General features: G+C 39.8%; 1 pseudogene; it reads right to left on the bottom strand.

Moving 5' to 3' along the window:
* Positions 1-7,482: 7,482 nt before the first annotated feature.
* Positions 7,483-7,632, bottom strand: LOC150109722 (small nucleolar RNA U3; annotated as a pseudogene).
* Positions 7,633-15,663: the final 8,031 nt, after the last annotated feature.

Here is a 15,663-nt window from a genome sequence, read left to right as displayed (position 1 = left end):
GCAGTTTTTTGTTATCGTTTAACAGAATTTCTTTTTTCTGAAGCTGTTTGAAACCTATTTGGAATAAAAATATCACTTGGTAGTGAAAATAAAGAAAGGGCGAATAATAGCGTTGGCACCTAAATAAAGGTTTTTGTTGCCATGAGATAGTATCGTTATTAAAAGTCACAATTAGAAATTTGTAATATTTAGAAAGCATTCAAATAAACTGAGTTATTTAATAGTTTCCATTTTGTTTACCGTTGTGAAGCTATTTGCTCTATAAAACTTGATAACCATGGCTTTGGAATTTTAAATTACTCTCAACGCACGTTCATGCCGAGTTGCGGGGTAGGTGGAACTGCACATTTAGTGTGCTAAGATCAACTTTTACTTTGTTTTGCTTGCATCTGTGTATTATTAGGTTTGTAGGGGGACGTTCTTTCACTGTTCAGTCCTTTTCGTTCCAGCTGCTCTGGCTCTCGCATTTCGCCAGAAATTCATGTGCTATCAAGGTCGAGTACAGCTCGAGGCGATTCATTCCTGCCCCTGTAACCTTTCGCGGAAGTTGAGTTCACCTAAGAAGCAGCACGAAAATCGTCTTCAGCCGTAAAGTATAATAAATATGCCTTGTGCTGAGTTACAGCACAAGTGAGAGGGGGGTTTGCCTTGAGACAGCAATTTGAGTCTCTGGGGAAAGTGTTTTCCGGCGTGCTCCGTGTGAGGCTTTGTGGGTCGATCCATTTCCCTGCAATATTAGGGTTCTGCTCAGTGATAAGGTGAGCCTGTCACTGAGTGGAGCCAACGCTGAGTTGGTCGATCTTCCGTCACTCGGAGGCAGGGCCGGCCATCTCGGGGGTGCAGTGGGTGCAATGAACCCCACCCCACGATCGAATGGGCACAGGCGATACACATTTGCGAACGCGTTTTTTTTTCTTCTAATTTTTCTTATAACTAAAGGGATTTCATCGACAGGATTTTAGGGGCCCCGGTAATAATAATATCTCTGTGTTTCTCTATTATATTAGGATTTTTGCTCAACCCTTTTGATCCGTTCATGCAGTGTATAAAAATTAACAAACACGATTTCGTTTTTACCCTAAAATGCTAAAATGTCTGATTCATCATTAGTTTTTTTCTAATCTGTTACACATTTATATCATTTGGCTCGTTATCGAAACCGTTGAAATAATATTTATTATATTCTTTATATATGGATAGTCTAGAGCAGGGGTGGACAACCCTCAACATGCCCGCCAAACGTGGCACGCCAATGACTTTTTTCCGGCATACAACCCAGGGCTCATCTTAAAAAAAATAATTAAATTAAAAAAATGCATTGCAAACATCTTCGCTGACTTGTATATTTTAACTTAATTTAATACAATTTTGTTAAGTACAGCTATACCAAATAAAAATGCAATAATGAATTAAACTCTACCAACTGTTTCATAATAATAAGTAATAAGAAAATTAGAAACAAACATCCTATTTCCAAGCCATCGATATATCTCCGCGATATACTGATGTACAAGTTTTGTCCAGTTCAGTTGTTGCATTATTCGTCGAGCATCCAGACGTGGTGTGACTCCATTACCATCATTTGATATATCTTTTCATGTTATGTAAAGAACGTATCCGTTTTCTAAAGTGTATTTGGATTTTATTAAATCGTCAATCATTAAAATATGGATTGGAAGTATTTATTGCCAATTAATATGTTTAACTTATTAGATATGAAAGCAAATTTCCTTTACATTGATTTTCAGAAATTAAAGTTTTCAGTGTTTTTCATAAAATCCCCGCATATAGTGAAATTGCTATTTCCTGCCTGGAGAGCAGTTTCCTTGTGTGCATCCTACCCAAATAGCATCATTTGCTTTCCAAAAAATTAGCAGTAATTAATAATAATTTGTGAGTTCAACGTATCTCATCATTGGCCTGTGGAGAAAGATAGGCTGAGATTCAGAAGATAGTAGGAGAGGAAATAAAGGTAGAGTGCATAGTAGTAGAGTAGATGAAAGAGGCCTCAGCTGACCTGTTTTAGCTGTTGACCCCCCAGGGGTGCTTCTAAAACGGTCGTTGATTTTTCACTTTTAAAAAGGAAAAATCCTGAAAAGGAAAAAAAGGAGAGACTAAGCAAATTTAACAAGTGTAAATAAATCTAAAGACTATGCGGAAGACAATTCTATAGAGGAATGAGTTTGCCGAGCAAACCCAGAACAGTATAGCCAGGAAAAGAAGGGAGATGACCTGGCCCGGAAGACCCCGCCCTGAAAAGGGCTTGGGACCACCTCGATGTTGGCCTTCGCAGTCCGGGTTTGTTCAGGTCAACCCCAACCTGGGGACAGAAAAACTTTCAACTGTGAAAGGACTAGACCTACCTGTGGGTTAAACGCTGATCAGGAAGGAAGATCGAGATAGCGTCAACACCTACAACTTGAAGGTGTTATAGGTGCAGACACAACCGGATTCCCCCCTGTATGATCTGGCAGATGGTTGGTGGATCACACCATCTCCTCAGGAACCGCTCTTCTCCCCGTAAGTACCTTTCCTGCTCCAGGAAGCGGCGGAGGTAGGCTGAGAGGCAGTTCTTAACACGGAGATAGATGTGATCCCCCTCGTTAAGAAGGTGTTTTTTCCTGGTTTTCCAAATGTGGTGCTTAATCACATTTATTAGGAAAATCAGGTGTTTCTTGTTTTTGGTTACTGGGGGAGGAAACTGTAGAAAGACTATTTCGGGGAATGTGAGCGCTGGGATCGCAAGCACCTCAGCCAGTCTGTGCCAAACACGCTGTGCTGGCGGGCAGTGAAAGAAGAGGTGCCCTACGGTTTCTATCGCACCGCAGACGTCCCAGAAGTGGTTGCATGGTCGCGGGTTGTAAGCTGATTTTACGAGTTTCACCGGGAGTCTGCCGTAGGCAATTCTCCAGGCTAAGTCCCGGTGAAATGGTTGCCCCCAGCTGTTTTTTATGTTGGTGAACAGCACCTCTTCGTTTGTGCCCAGATCGGGTTTTTCCCAGTCAAAGCTGTCAAAAATTTTCCAGTACAGCTTGTTTGGGCTGAGCTGAAGCACTCGAACTCCATCCATTGCCAATTTTTTAAAAAGTTTACATATTGTGTAGTACCACTCAGGCACCGTCTCTGCACATGGTCCGGCATGGCCAGTGATCCCGAAGTAGGGTAGGAAAAATCCTAAGAAGTATTTAATCAGATTGCCGGAAGGGTGATTTGATGCCAGTGCTTTCCGTATGGTCTGAGCAGCGTTGGTTAGGTGGCAGTATTTGAGAATTGGCAGGGCGAATCCCCCTTGTGTGGGGGGAAGATGGAGAAATGCCCTGCGCACCTCGTGTTTCCTGTTGTTCCAGAAAAAATTAGTGATATGTTTGTGAATGGCGTTGTCTTGTGTGTCTGTTATGTTTGTGAGGTTAATGGTGTGCAGTAACATCGGTTTTAGGACTGTTTTGATAACTGTTGCTCTACCTTCGAATGATAGGTAGTTGGGACTGAAGGGTTTTAGTTTTTCGCAACACATTTCTATTAAGTGTTGTGTTTGCAACACTGGGGTCTCTAGGAAGGGAATTCCTAGTATTGTTAATGGGCCGGTTGTGGGTTTCAGATCATACGGAAGACTGGCAGGGTCGAATTTCCCATAAATTTTGATTCTTGTTTTTTCTGGGTTGGTGTGAAGACCACTGAGCACGCTGAACTCTCGCAGTATGCCGAAGAAGATGTAAATCGATTCGGAATCCCTAAGGGTTCCGACAATGTCATCGACATATGCGACAGTTTTGCTCTGTTTGGAGCCTAAGGGTAGCGGTATTCCTCTTGCTGCGCGCGTCTCATCAATTTTTTTTAGAAGAGGCTCTAGTACTAAAGAGAAAAGAAGGGGGATAAGGGGGCAGTCTTGCCGAACCCCTCTGCGTATGGGAATGGGTTCTGAAAGAAACCCATTAATCGCAATGTGCGTTGTTGTTTTACCGTACATGCTTTTGATTGCTTCCCTTACGCAGGCCGCCACTCCGACTTTCTCTAGGATATAGTGCAGGAAGTTGTGCTTTGCACTATCGAACGCTTTATCTAAGTCTACTGATACGAGTGCAAACGGGAGTTCCTTATTCGTCACAAAGCGAAGAAGGTCTCTTATCAGGAAGAGGTTGAGCGCCATCGATCTTCCCGGAACTCCGTATACTTGAGTGCTGGTTAGCACATTCCCAATGCCCAACTTCAGACGGTTACAAATCACTCTTGCGAATAATTTGTAGTCTGTGTTAGTCAAGGAAATGGGCCGCCAGCTACCCATGCTATTTAGGTCTCTCCCTTTCTTGGGGATGAAAATTGTGTACCCGCTAACGAAGTCAGCAGGCACGTCACCAGTGAATAGGAAGCTGTTGAATAGTGAGATTAGGATAGGCAAGATGAAGTTCCAGGCTGAGCGATAGAGCTCAACGCCTAGCCCATCCAGGCCAGGGGTTTTCCGTAGCTTAAGCTGTTTATAGGCTCGAGTAACCTCTTCCGAAGTGATTGGTCTCTTTTGAAGAGTTCTGAGGTGTTCAGGCATGTTGTCAATGTTCCACACTCCGAAGTCGCCTGTCTCCTCAGCTTCGTCGGAATAGGTTCTCGTGTAATGCTGGGAAAATTGCCGCAGGATGTCTCCAGTGGTTGTGAGTGTTTGCCCGTTAGCATGAATTTGCCGAACCGCTTTCTCATCTTGTGCTGCTATGCGCTGCCGGTTATAAAAAGCGGCCGAAGGTGTTTCCGCCTGCCGGAGAAACAATCTGGTGCGAAAATCGAGCTCGGCGACTTTTTTTCGTCGAAGTGCCTCGAGTTCGATTTCCACGGCTTTAATAAGCGAATCGCTAGGAATACCGTTTCTCTGGTTAGCCCGGTACCACCCTAGCTCTCGGTACAGCTCTCTCATTTTTTTCCTTTGCGCGTGAGCTCTTTCTCTGGAGATGTTTTGGAAGAGCTCTTTTGCCTCGGTTTTGAACTGGGCCCACGCCTCCCAGTCCCAGTGGGCCCTTTTCCTTCCTCCGCATAGCAGCTGCAAATCCTTGCTATAAATTTTGGGGAAGCTTGGAGGCATTTTCCAAGGTCCTCTTGATGTTTCTACGACCTCGGGTAGTTCGATGTTCATCAGAACCATTTTATGGTCTGTTATCGAGCTACCAACCGCTATATGCCTGACCGAGATAACTTGTGGCCCAAGGTTCCTGGAAATATAAAGGCGGTCTAGTCGCGTTGCGACTCCTCCGCTCGCCCATGTGGTACCCACTGTGTCTGGATTATGTTCCCTCCAGATGTCGATGAGGTCGACATTATCACAGCAGAGTTGCAGTTCCCTAGAGCCACCGGTACCGGAGTTGATGTTGCCACCAACTTTGTCAAGTCTTACGTCAGCGATGCAATTCCAGTCCCCCCCGGCGATGATATACCGAGCCCCGTGTAAATAGGGTTCTAGGGACATGAAGAACCAGCTTCGCTGGTGGGCGTTGTTGGGGGCATATACATTAAGGAAGCGGATGACTCTACCTCCAAACTTCCAGTCTATAGAGACTAGACGTCCTACAGCATCTTTCTGTACATTGAAAAACCCGACTAGAATAGGCTGACGAATACGGATTCCCACCCCCCTCGCACAGCGCTCTCCGAAACACCAGAAGCTCTGAACGGGGAAGCTTCTGGAGAAGTTTTCTATGTCCCAGTACTGATAAAAATGCGTCTCCTGAAGAAAGAGTACATGAACCTCATGCAGTAAGATTAGGCTCCAAACAGGGCGTTTTGCGTTGACGGAGCGCAGACCGTTAATGTTGAGAGTGGCGACGCGAAAAGTGTTGTTCATTTTAGTGGTGTAGTTATAGGGAGGGACAATTAGAATTTTAGTGTCTCTTCGGTAACTATTTTGATTAGTGCTTGGTATAGCGCTGTGATGTCGCTGTCGTGTAAGCCCATATTGGCGGCTAGAATGGAGTTCCTAAAGGAGTTTTGTTCCTCATTTAGAATATCTGGCACGGCAAGTTTGTCCCATTCCAAGCCAACACAGGGTTTTGATGAACCCTTTGTGTAGTGGGCATAGAAGTGTGGCTCGCCGCTTTTCTCTATGGCATTGTGGATTCTTTCGAACCCGTCCTGGTCTTTTTGGACGTGGTGGAGAATAGTGGCTCCCCCTGGAATTATTTTAGGGAATGGTGCTGGGGTGGGTTCTGTTCCTGTCGTGGGGAGGGTAGTAGGGTTTCCGCCCATAGGCAACCTTTTAAACGAAGCTTGTTCGTCTTCTACCTGTTCCCTTTGACGTTTTGCTGTAGAGGTGTCCATTTCCTCTATGGCAGATGCTGTGGTTGTATCTGCGTTCGTGGTGGTGGGGGGAATGCTGGCTGTTGAATTTTGGCTTCTGTACTTTTTGGTTTTACCCAGTGATACTTGTTTGAACCCCTCTTGTTTGCCACGTTTGGGTTGGGCTGTTGATATCGGTGGCGGGGTCGGGGTGGGTATTTTTGGTGGTTCTGTGTTGTCAGAGCTAAGGGGGAAGGAACGGGAAGTGGTTGTATCGCACCCCCCATTCGTTCTGCTGATGTTCTGTGTTGACACACATTGTAACTGTGGTCTTTTTGGTGGCATTTCTTGCAGGGGTTGGTGCAATGTGGTAGGGAGTGGCCAGATTCGCCACAATTGCTGCACTTGGCCTTGGCACATTCTGCTCCCAGGTGTTATTGGGAGCCACACCTGTAGCATTGCTTTGTGACACCTGGGTAGTTTACCATGACTTTTTCGGAGCCGATGGTGACAAAGTTCGGAACAGGAGTTTTCATCTCCATTGTGAAGATGACCACTCCTGATTTCCAATCCGGGTAGTCGACATCAGTGCTCCGTTTAATGTTCTTAATTGTGCCCCATTTAGCGAATGTCTTGTGGATGACGTCGTCGCTATTTTCTATATATTCGAGGGGGAACCTGTCAATTTTTACCGTTCTTAACAGGCTTCCCACTAAGAACGGAGTGATTTCTACGTCATTACATTTAAAACCCTCCAGCAGTTTGTCCCTAGTTGTGGTGTTTTTTACCACTACCTGGTATCTCCCTGCCCCAAAGGGGGTAAACCCGTAAATGTTTTCGGAACCTACTGCCTCACAAAGTGCTTTGCAGATATGTCTTTTGTTTAGGGATGGGTCAGTTTGAAAACCGACCGTTCTCACCCTAGGAAGTAGTGAAGACATGTCAGTCTTAGGTTTGGCCACAGCCAAAAAAAAAGATATAGGATCTAGGGAAGAGTAGGATCGTGGTGGTAGATTAGTAAAAATACCGTAGGACAGAAAAGGTTCTAAAAGAGAGAAATCCCGTAAGAACAAGTCTTACCAGCAAATCCTGTAGCTTAAGCCTAGCTACTAGCAGAAAGAAAGAAAAAATATATAGAGTGAATAGAGTGAAAGGAATATAGAGTGAATAGAGTGAAAGGAATACAAAAATAGAGAAAGAATCTTACCAACCACGATCGATCCGGAAAAGGCAGCTCTCATATATATATATATATATATATATATATATATATATATATATATACGGTCGCGTCCGCTGAATCCTGGAACTCTCTAGAGGCGAAAGATTATCACGTATCACGTAGTACACTACAGAAATGACCCTGTGAAGTATGATCTTCAAATTTAAAGAAGTTTAGCTAGCAGTCGGAATTACCGGAATTAAGTAAATAGTAGGAAAAAAGATGGGCTCAAAACTCCCACGGATATCCGTCGTTGAGAGTAATTATCACTCTTCATATCAACATGTTCAATACACATCATTGATATAATATATTAGTGTTTGAAGAAAACATAAACATTTGATGAAATACCTTTAAAATTAACCAATGATTTTAATATATAAAATACATAATATATGTTGCTATATTATTTTATAAAAAGATTTGAAAATTTCTTAGAATTCCAAATAGATATCATTTTATAATTCAGAAAGAAAGAAAGAACTAAAATAATTAAAGTCTTACTGAATTCATAGAAACTTCATTTCTATGAATTTATTCCTTGTCAAAAAGAAATATTTATAGGGGTACCCTATTTTTGAAAGACCAGGAAGAAATTTTTAAAAAAAATATAGGCTTTAGGTGTCATTAGTTTGTTGAGGTCGAATCTGATCTGACAGATACATGCAAATTTTTTATTATTTGTGAGTTCAACAAATCTTCATCATCGGCCTGTAGAGTAAGATAGGCTGAGAGTCAGCAGATAGTAGGAGAGGAAATAAAGATAGAGTGCATAGTGGTAGGGTAGGTTAAAGAGGCCTCAGTTGACCTGTATTAGCTGTTTGCCCCCCAGGGGCGTTTCTAAAACGCTCGTTGATTTTTCACTTTACAAAAAAAGGAAAAATCCTAAAAAGGAAACATGTAACAAAACAAAAACAAAAAAGTACACAGAAAAGCAAAAATTGAAAGTTAAACTTAGAGGTGGATTAAGGATCTGGCCCAAGTGATGCAGCTCACAAGGAACTGCACCGCCTCGCTGTAAGCCTTCGCCGCTCGGGTTCTCAGGTCCTCCCCCACCTGTGATTGCTGAAACCGGTGAAGCTGTGTACAGAAACCCCACAATGTGGTTACTGTGTCTTTCTTTTGTTGTGGGCAGTTATTATTCTTTTGGCCACCTCACTTCCCTTGGCCATGTCTAGTTTGCAGAGAGCTATGAAGAACGCCGAAGCTGCTTCCTCGTTTAAATCCTGGGCTACCTCTACTTTCTCAGGGGTGATTTTGCTGATGTCATCAACGAAAATATCACCCAATTTTGCACTGACGATGTCAGATCCATGTTCTCCTGTGAGGAGGAGTTCAGGTTCTCCTATTTTTTTATCGCTTCTTTGAATTTTTCCGCCATCCCTGGGATACCTCTGATGAGATGGCTGAGAGTCTCCCCTGCTTTCGCGTGAGGGAATTCTGGGTGAGCGGTCTCAGATACTTTTGCTGTTTTGGGCGTTATCAACTCTTCTTCCTGTGGGCTTAATGGCCGTTTGGAGGTGTTGATGTTCACCTCCATCTTTCCTTCTTCCCTATCTATATCTATTTCATCTGTATTAGTATCTATATTGGTATTGATGGTTTCAATAGCGACTGTTTCTTCTTGTTGGATTTTACTGCTTGTGGAAATTTTTTCCCCCTTTCGGTTTTTCTTAGACGTGGAGGTATGGATTTCTGTTATATCAGGAGCAGCCTCGAAAGGAGAAGCTTCCTGTGGTGTGTCATTTCCATTGCTTTTGTTGTTTTAAGGATACTTGCGACATAAGACTGAATGATATAATCACGTAATCACAAGAAAGATATTTATTTAACCAAATATTTCGGTCTGGAAATAGCAGACCATCGTCGGTGGTATTACAAGAACAGTTTAAAAAATATACAAGCTAGAATACTAACAATAGATCGTTGAAATTAGAACATGCCGCGTGATGTTATATCACTAAGTATGAAACGAAATATTTTGAAGTAGAAACATGATTGAATTTGCTATTAAAAAAAAAAAATAAATAAAATAAAAATTAATGAGTAATCTTGATTAGGCTTTCCCAGATTTTTGATATAGATATGCAGTCATTACGATTCAGGTTGGGATGATGGAGCAAGGCCTCCACGCTTTCCTTGAACAAACGTTCGAACCTATAACGGGATCTATGTAAGAGGCGCGTTTTGGACCAAAGGATGCTGTGGTCAGTTTCAATCCCGTGTTGAGCCAGACCAGACTTTTCAGGTTTATTGTGAAGAATGGATGATTGATGTTCTTGGATTCTTTTTTCAAGAGAGCGTCCAGTCTGTCCAAAGTAAGAGAGATCACAGTTGCAAGGAATTTGATAAACTCCAGGAAGAGATAAAGTTGAGCGTTTGTCTTTAGGAGAAGGAAAATGAGAAGACAATTTGTTAATAGGAGAATACGTAGCTGTTAAATCATATTTCTTCAAAATTCTTGCGATAGGTTCTGAAATACCGGAGATATAAGGAATAGGTACTCGACGTATTGAATCTTTGTTGTTTTGTGGAGGATTATAAGATGTAAGAAGACGTTGAATACTTTTTTCAGAAAAGCCATTGAGTTTCATGTGTTGCTGGATAGTAGAAAGTTCTTTCTGTAGATAATCAAAAGTAGAACAATTAGTTTTGGCTCTTTTGATGAGACATTTTATAATTCCTGTTTTATGACATGGATGATGGGCTGATTCTTTCAGAATATAACGACCTGTGAATGTTGGTTTCCTGTATACTGTAGTTGTAAGAATATTTGAAGATGATCGGATGAGGAGAACGTCTAAAAAAGATAACTGGTTGTTTTCTTCTAATTCCATAGTAAACTTTATGCGATGATGTAAGGAATTAATACTGTTTAAAAAGGAAGATAAAGTGTTTTTACTGTGAGGCCAAATAGCAAATATGTCATCTATATATCTTACCCAAAAAGATGGTAGAGGGAAACTAGATGTGAAGAGGACTTTTTCTAAATGTTCCAAATAAAAGTTGGCTAAAGCTGGAGAAAGAGGACTTCCCATGGCTGTTCCTTCTACTTGGCTATAAAATTTGTTTTGACATATGAAATAACCAGAATGTATAACGAAATCGAATAGTTTTATAATATCTTGAGGAAAGATGTCAGCAAGTAGTTTTAAAGTTTCCTTAAGAGGTACATTGGTGTATAAAGATTCTATATCAAAACTAACCATAAGATCTGTAGGTTGTAATGAGACATCTTTTAATTTTTCTAAGAAATCTGAGGAGTTTTTTAAAAAAGAACTCGAGTTGCCAATGTAAGATTTCAGTAATTTAGCTAGATATTTGGCTATACGGTAAGTAGGAGAATCAATGCAATCTACTATTGGACGAAGAGGATAGTCAATCTTATGGATTTTTGGAAGGCCATAAAATCTAGGAGGTCTTGCAAAATGAGTTTTAAGTCTTTCAATTGTGTCTTTATCCAAACTGATGACTTCATCAAGGAGAGAATTTAATTTCTTTAGTTGTCTGTTGGTTGGATTATAATCAATTTCTTGATATGTGGAGCGATCTCGAAGCAAAAGAGAAAGTTTTCTTCTGTAATTTGCTGAGTCCATAACTACTGTTGCTTTTCCCTTGTCAGCTTTAGTGATAATGAGGTGATTATTTTTTCTCAAGGACTGTAAAGATTTCATTTCAGAAGGAGATATGTTAGAAGGAGGAAGTTTAGCCTTAAGTAGAGAAGAAGCGACTTCTAGGCGAAGAGCATTAGCTTTATCGCTGGTTAGATGATTAAGATTCCTTTCAATGTTAACTAGGAAATCTAGATATGGTATTTTATTTGGAACAATAGAAAAATCATGTCCTTTTGAAAGGATGAGGGTTTCGCTTTTAGTCAAAGGACGTCCGGATATATTTACAATCCAATTATCTGGAGTTATGAATGGCTTGGATTGTTTAGACGAAAGAGCCTCATATTTACGGTTAAGATGTTGACTTAGTTTATTATAAGCACGTTCTACTCAACGTGCTTATAATAACTTATTTTATTATAAGCACGTTGAGTAGAACGTGCTTATAATAAACTAAGTCAACATCTTAACCGTAAATATGAGGCTCTTTCGTCTAAACAATCCAAGCCATTCATAACTCCAGATAATTGGATTGTAAATATATCCGGACGTCCTTTGACTAAAAGCGAAACCCTCATCCTTTCAAAAGGACATGATTTTTCTATTGTTCCAAATAAAATACCATATCTAGATTTCCTAGTTAACATTGAAAGGAATCTTAATCATCTAACCAGCGATAAAGCTAATGCTCTTCGCCTAGAAGTCGCTTCTTCTCTACTTAAGGCTAAACTTCCTCCTTCTAACATATCTCCTTCTGAAATGAAATCTTTACAGTCCTTGAGAAAAAATAATCACCTCATTATCACTAAAGCTGACAAGGGAAAAGCAACAGTAGTTATGGACTCAGCAAATTACAGAAGAAAACTTTCTCTTTTGCTTCGAGATCGCTCCACATATCAAGAAATTGATTATAATCCAACCAACAGACAACTAAAGAAATTAAATTCTCTCCTTGATGAAGTCATCAGTTTGGATAAAGACACAATTGAAAGACTTAAAACTCATTTTGCAAGACCTCCTAGATTTTATGGCCTTCCAAAAATCCATAAGATTGACTATCCTCTTCGTCCAATAGTAGATTGCATTGATTCTCCTACTTACCGTATAGCCAAATATCTAGCTAAATTACTGAAATCTTACATTGGCAACTCGAGTTCTTTTTTAAAAAACTCCTCAGATTTCTTAGAAAAATTAAAAGATGTCTCATTACAACCTACAGATCTTATGGTTAGTTTTGATATAGAATCTTTATACACCAATGTACCTCTTAAGGAAACTTTAAAACTACTTGCTGACATCTTTCCTCAAGATATTATAAAACTATTCGATTTCGTTATACATTCTGGTTATTTCATATGTCAAAACAAATTTTATAGCCAAGTAGAAGGAACAGCCATGGGAAGTCCTCTTTCTCCAGCTTTAGCCAACTTTTATTTGGAACATTTAGAAAAAGTCCTCTTCACATCTAGTTTCCCTCTACCATCTTTTTGGGTAAGATATATAGATGACATATTTGCTATTTGGCCTCACAGTAAAAACACTTTATCTTCCTTTTTAAACAGTATTAATTCCTTACATCATCGCATAAAGTTTACTATGGAATTAGAAGAAAACAACCAGTTATCTTTTTTAGACGTTCTCCTCATCCGATCATCTTCAAATATTCTTACAACTACAGTATACAGGAAACCAACATTCACAGGTCGTTATATTCTGAAAGAATCAGCCCATCATCCATGTCATAAAACAGGAATTATAAAATGTCTCATCAAAAGAGCCAAAACTAATTGTTCTACTTTTGATTATCTACAGAAAGAACTTTCTACTATCCAGCAACACATGAAACTCAATGGCTTTTCTGAAAAAAGTATTCAACGTCTTCTTACATCTTATAATCCTCCACAAAACAACAAAGATTCAATACGTCGAGTACCTATTCCTTATATCTCCGGTATTTCAGAACCTATCGCAAGAATTTTGAAGAAATATGATTTAACAGCTACGTATTCTCCTATTAACAAATTGTCTTCTCATTTTCCTTCTCCTAAAGACAAACGCTCAACTTTATCTCTTCCTGGAGTTTATCAAATTCCTTGCAACTGTGATCTCTCTTACTTTGGACAGACTGGACGCTCTCTTGAAAAAAGAATCCAAGAACATCAATCATCCATTCTTCACAATAAACCTGAAAAGTCTGGTCTGGCTCAACACGGGATTGAAACTGACCACAGCATCCTTTGGTCCAAAACGCGCCTCTTACATAGATCCCGTTATAGGTTCGAACGTTTGTTCAAGGAAAGCGTGGAGGCCTTGCTCCATCATCCCAACCTGAATCGTAATGACTGCATATCTATATCAAAAATCTGGGAAAGCCTAATCAAGATTACTCATTAATTTTTATTTTATTTTATTTTATTTTATTTTTTTTTTTAATAGCAAATTCAATCATGTTTCTACTTCAAAATATTTCGTTTCATACTTAGTGATATAACATCACGCGGCATGTTCTAATTTCAACGATCTATTGTTAGTATTCTAGCTTGTATATTTTTTAAACTGTTCTTGTAATACCACCGACGATGGTCTGCTATTTCCAGACCGAAATATTTGGTTAAATAAATATCTTTCTTGTGATTACGTGATTATATCATTCATTTCCATTGCTTGGTGGAGTTGCTGGTGTGATTGCACCATGCTAATTGTTACCATGAATACACTTTAAAATAGGAGTAGCTATAACCTAGGAGTAGCTAAGCGTGAGTATATTATGAGTGCTATTTCGCACTTTTGTTGCTGTCAGTTTGGTTTAACACGTGTTTTGTAAAGATTTGTGATATTTGACCTGCGGAGGTGGCGGTAGATCTCACAGATGCTTGCTTATTTTGTAACAAAAATTTTTATTCTTTATATTTCTTTGTTTAAATAATTTCTAGATTGTAACTGAAAATAAATAAGCCATCATGTATTACTCAAATAGAGAGCGAAAGGCTTATTTTTATCATATATATCCTCTAGGAGATGTGCTTTACATTTATAGCAAATACTAAGGAAAGCAATCTGTAGCTTGTTTCACCTTTGCAACGAGTTGCACTACTTATGTCCGCCGAAACTTTTAGTTTCTATATTTTCAAAACTCTTCAAATAATATTGAAATAATGTTGGACTCAATATTTATCATACATATTTCTATCATACATATCCTCTAGGAGATGTGCTTTACATTTATGGAAAATACTAAAAAAGGTCATCTGAAGCTTGTACCACCTTGGCAACAAGTTGCCCAAAGTTGCACGATTTATGCTTGTGTCCTCCGAAACGTTTAGTTTCTATATATATTTTTGACACGAAAATCTTCTAGTTTCTATATTCGGCCATGAAATAGTGTTTGATCCAATATTCACTTAATTTGTACCATCAAGTATTACATTTGCAGTGTTTGATCTTTATTGTTTTTTTATTTTAGCACACGTGGGTAATTAACACTCGGCGTACAAAATTACGCTTTTGCTTACTTGTTTCAGCTAATTTGACATCGACCAGCAACTTGGGGGGTTTATTAGACGACGGATTCGCATTTACGACCGTAGGCGTTTCCCATTCTCTGGATGTTGTCCATCTCCATGGCATCCAAATCCTTGATCTAAATATCGAACGGTTTTGAAGGGATTTTATCGTTAAATATTGTCGTGAGCCTGCGTAGCTCAGTCGGTATAGACGAAGCCCCTTGTTCAGGGAAGACCTGGGTTCGAATCCCGTCCAACAAGTAAGGAACTTTTATTTGGATTCTTTCGACTAAAAGTGACTTAGCGAGCTCATACGAGGTAGGATTTTTTCTTCACCCTGAAACTCCAATTTTTCGTCCTCCCGAACAGGTAAACCACCCCTTGAACACACACACCGGCAAGCATAGGGCTAACAAGTTATGCTTCAGGTGGTCGCTGTTTCAAATCGTAATAGACCATGCCTGTTTCTTTCGTATTCGAACGTAACAGGACGTATAAGGAGGAGGAAATATTGTCGTCCAAATTCTCATATCGTTGTTTTTTCCCTTTTATATAAAATGACAAAATGTAGCAATACTTCATCGGAAACGCCCGTGGATCAGACGATCAGATCTGAACCGGACGAAAGTGTTTTGGCAAACGAATATCTCCGAGTCCTTCGAAGACCGGTCCTCGTCTTCAATAAGAAATAACATGAAGCATTCAAGGCGTGTAGCAGAACAATACTTGAGCGATATTCATTCCCATGAATTGCTACGCTTTTACTATGATGACATTCTCTCACTTATTATTATCTACCGGGCGTTTCATTGGTTTAAATTGTTCTCCGGAGAGTGATTTCTGAGAATATGTATCGCCGATGAAAATCGTTCCATTCCTTTTCCACTTTTGAAAACCTCGAAAAACTATGGTTTCTTATTATTTATTTATTTATTATTTTTTTTTTATTTTGTAAGAGAATAATTACATCCCCTTCAAAGCATTCGGTGTTTTAAAGTAGGCCAAGAAAGCTTTGAATCTGTTTTCAAAATACGAAGGCTTTTTCCTCCCCTCTAAAAACCTCCCCTATGTTCAT

Source organism: Typopeltis vanoorti, chromosome 2 (genome assembly GCF_054136105.1).
Source record: "Typopeltis vanoorti isolate ZY-2024b chromosome 2, IOZ_Tvanoo_1.0, whole genome shotgun sequence".
NCBI lineage: Eukaryota > Metazoa > Arthropoda > Arachnida > Uropygi > Thelyphonidae > Typopeltis > Typopeltis vanoorti.
Note: the sequence above shows the minus strand (reverse complement) of the source record. Positions and strands in the feature narration are given on the sequence as shown.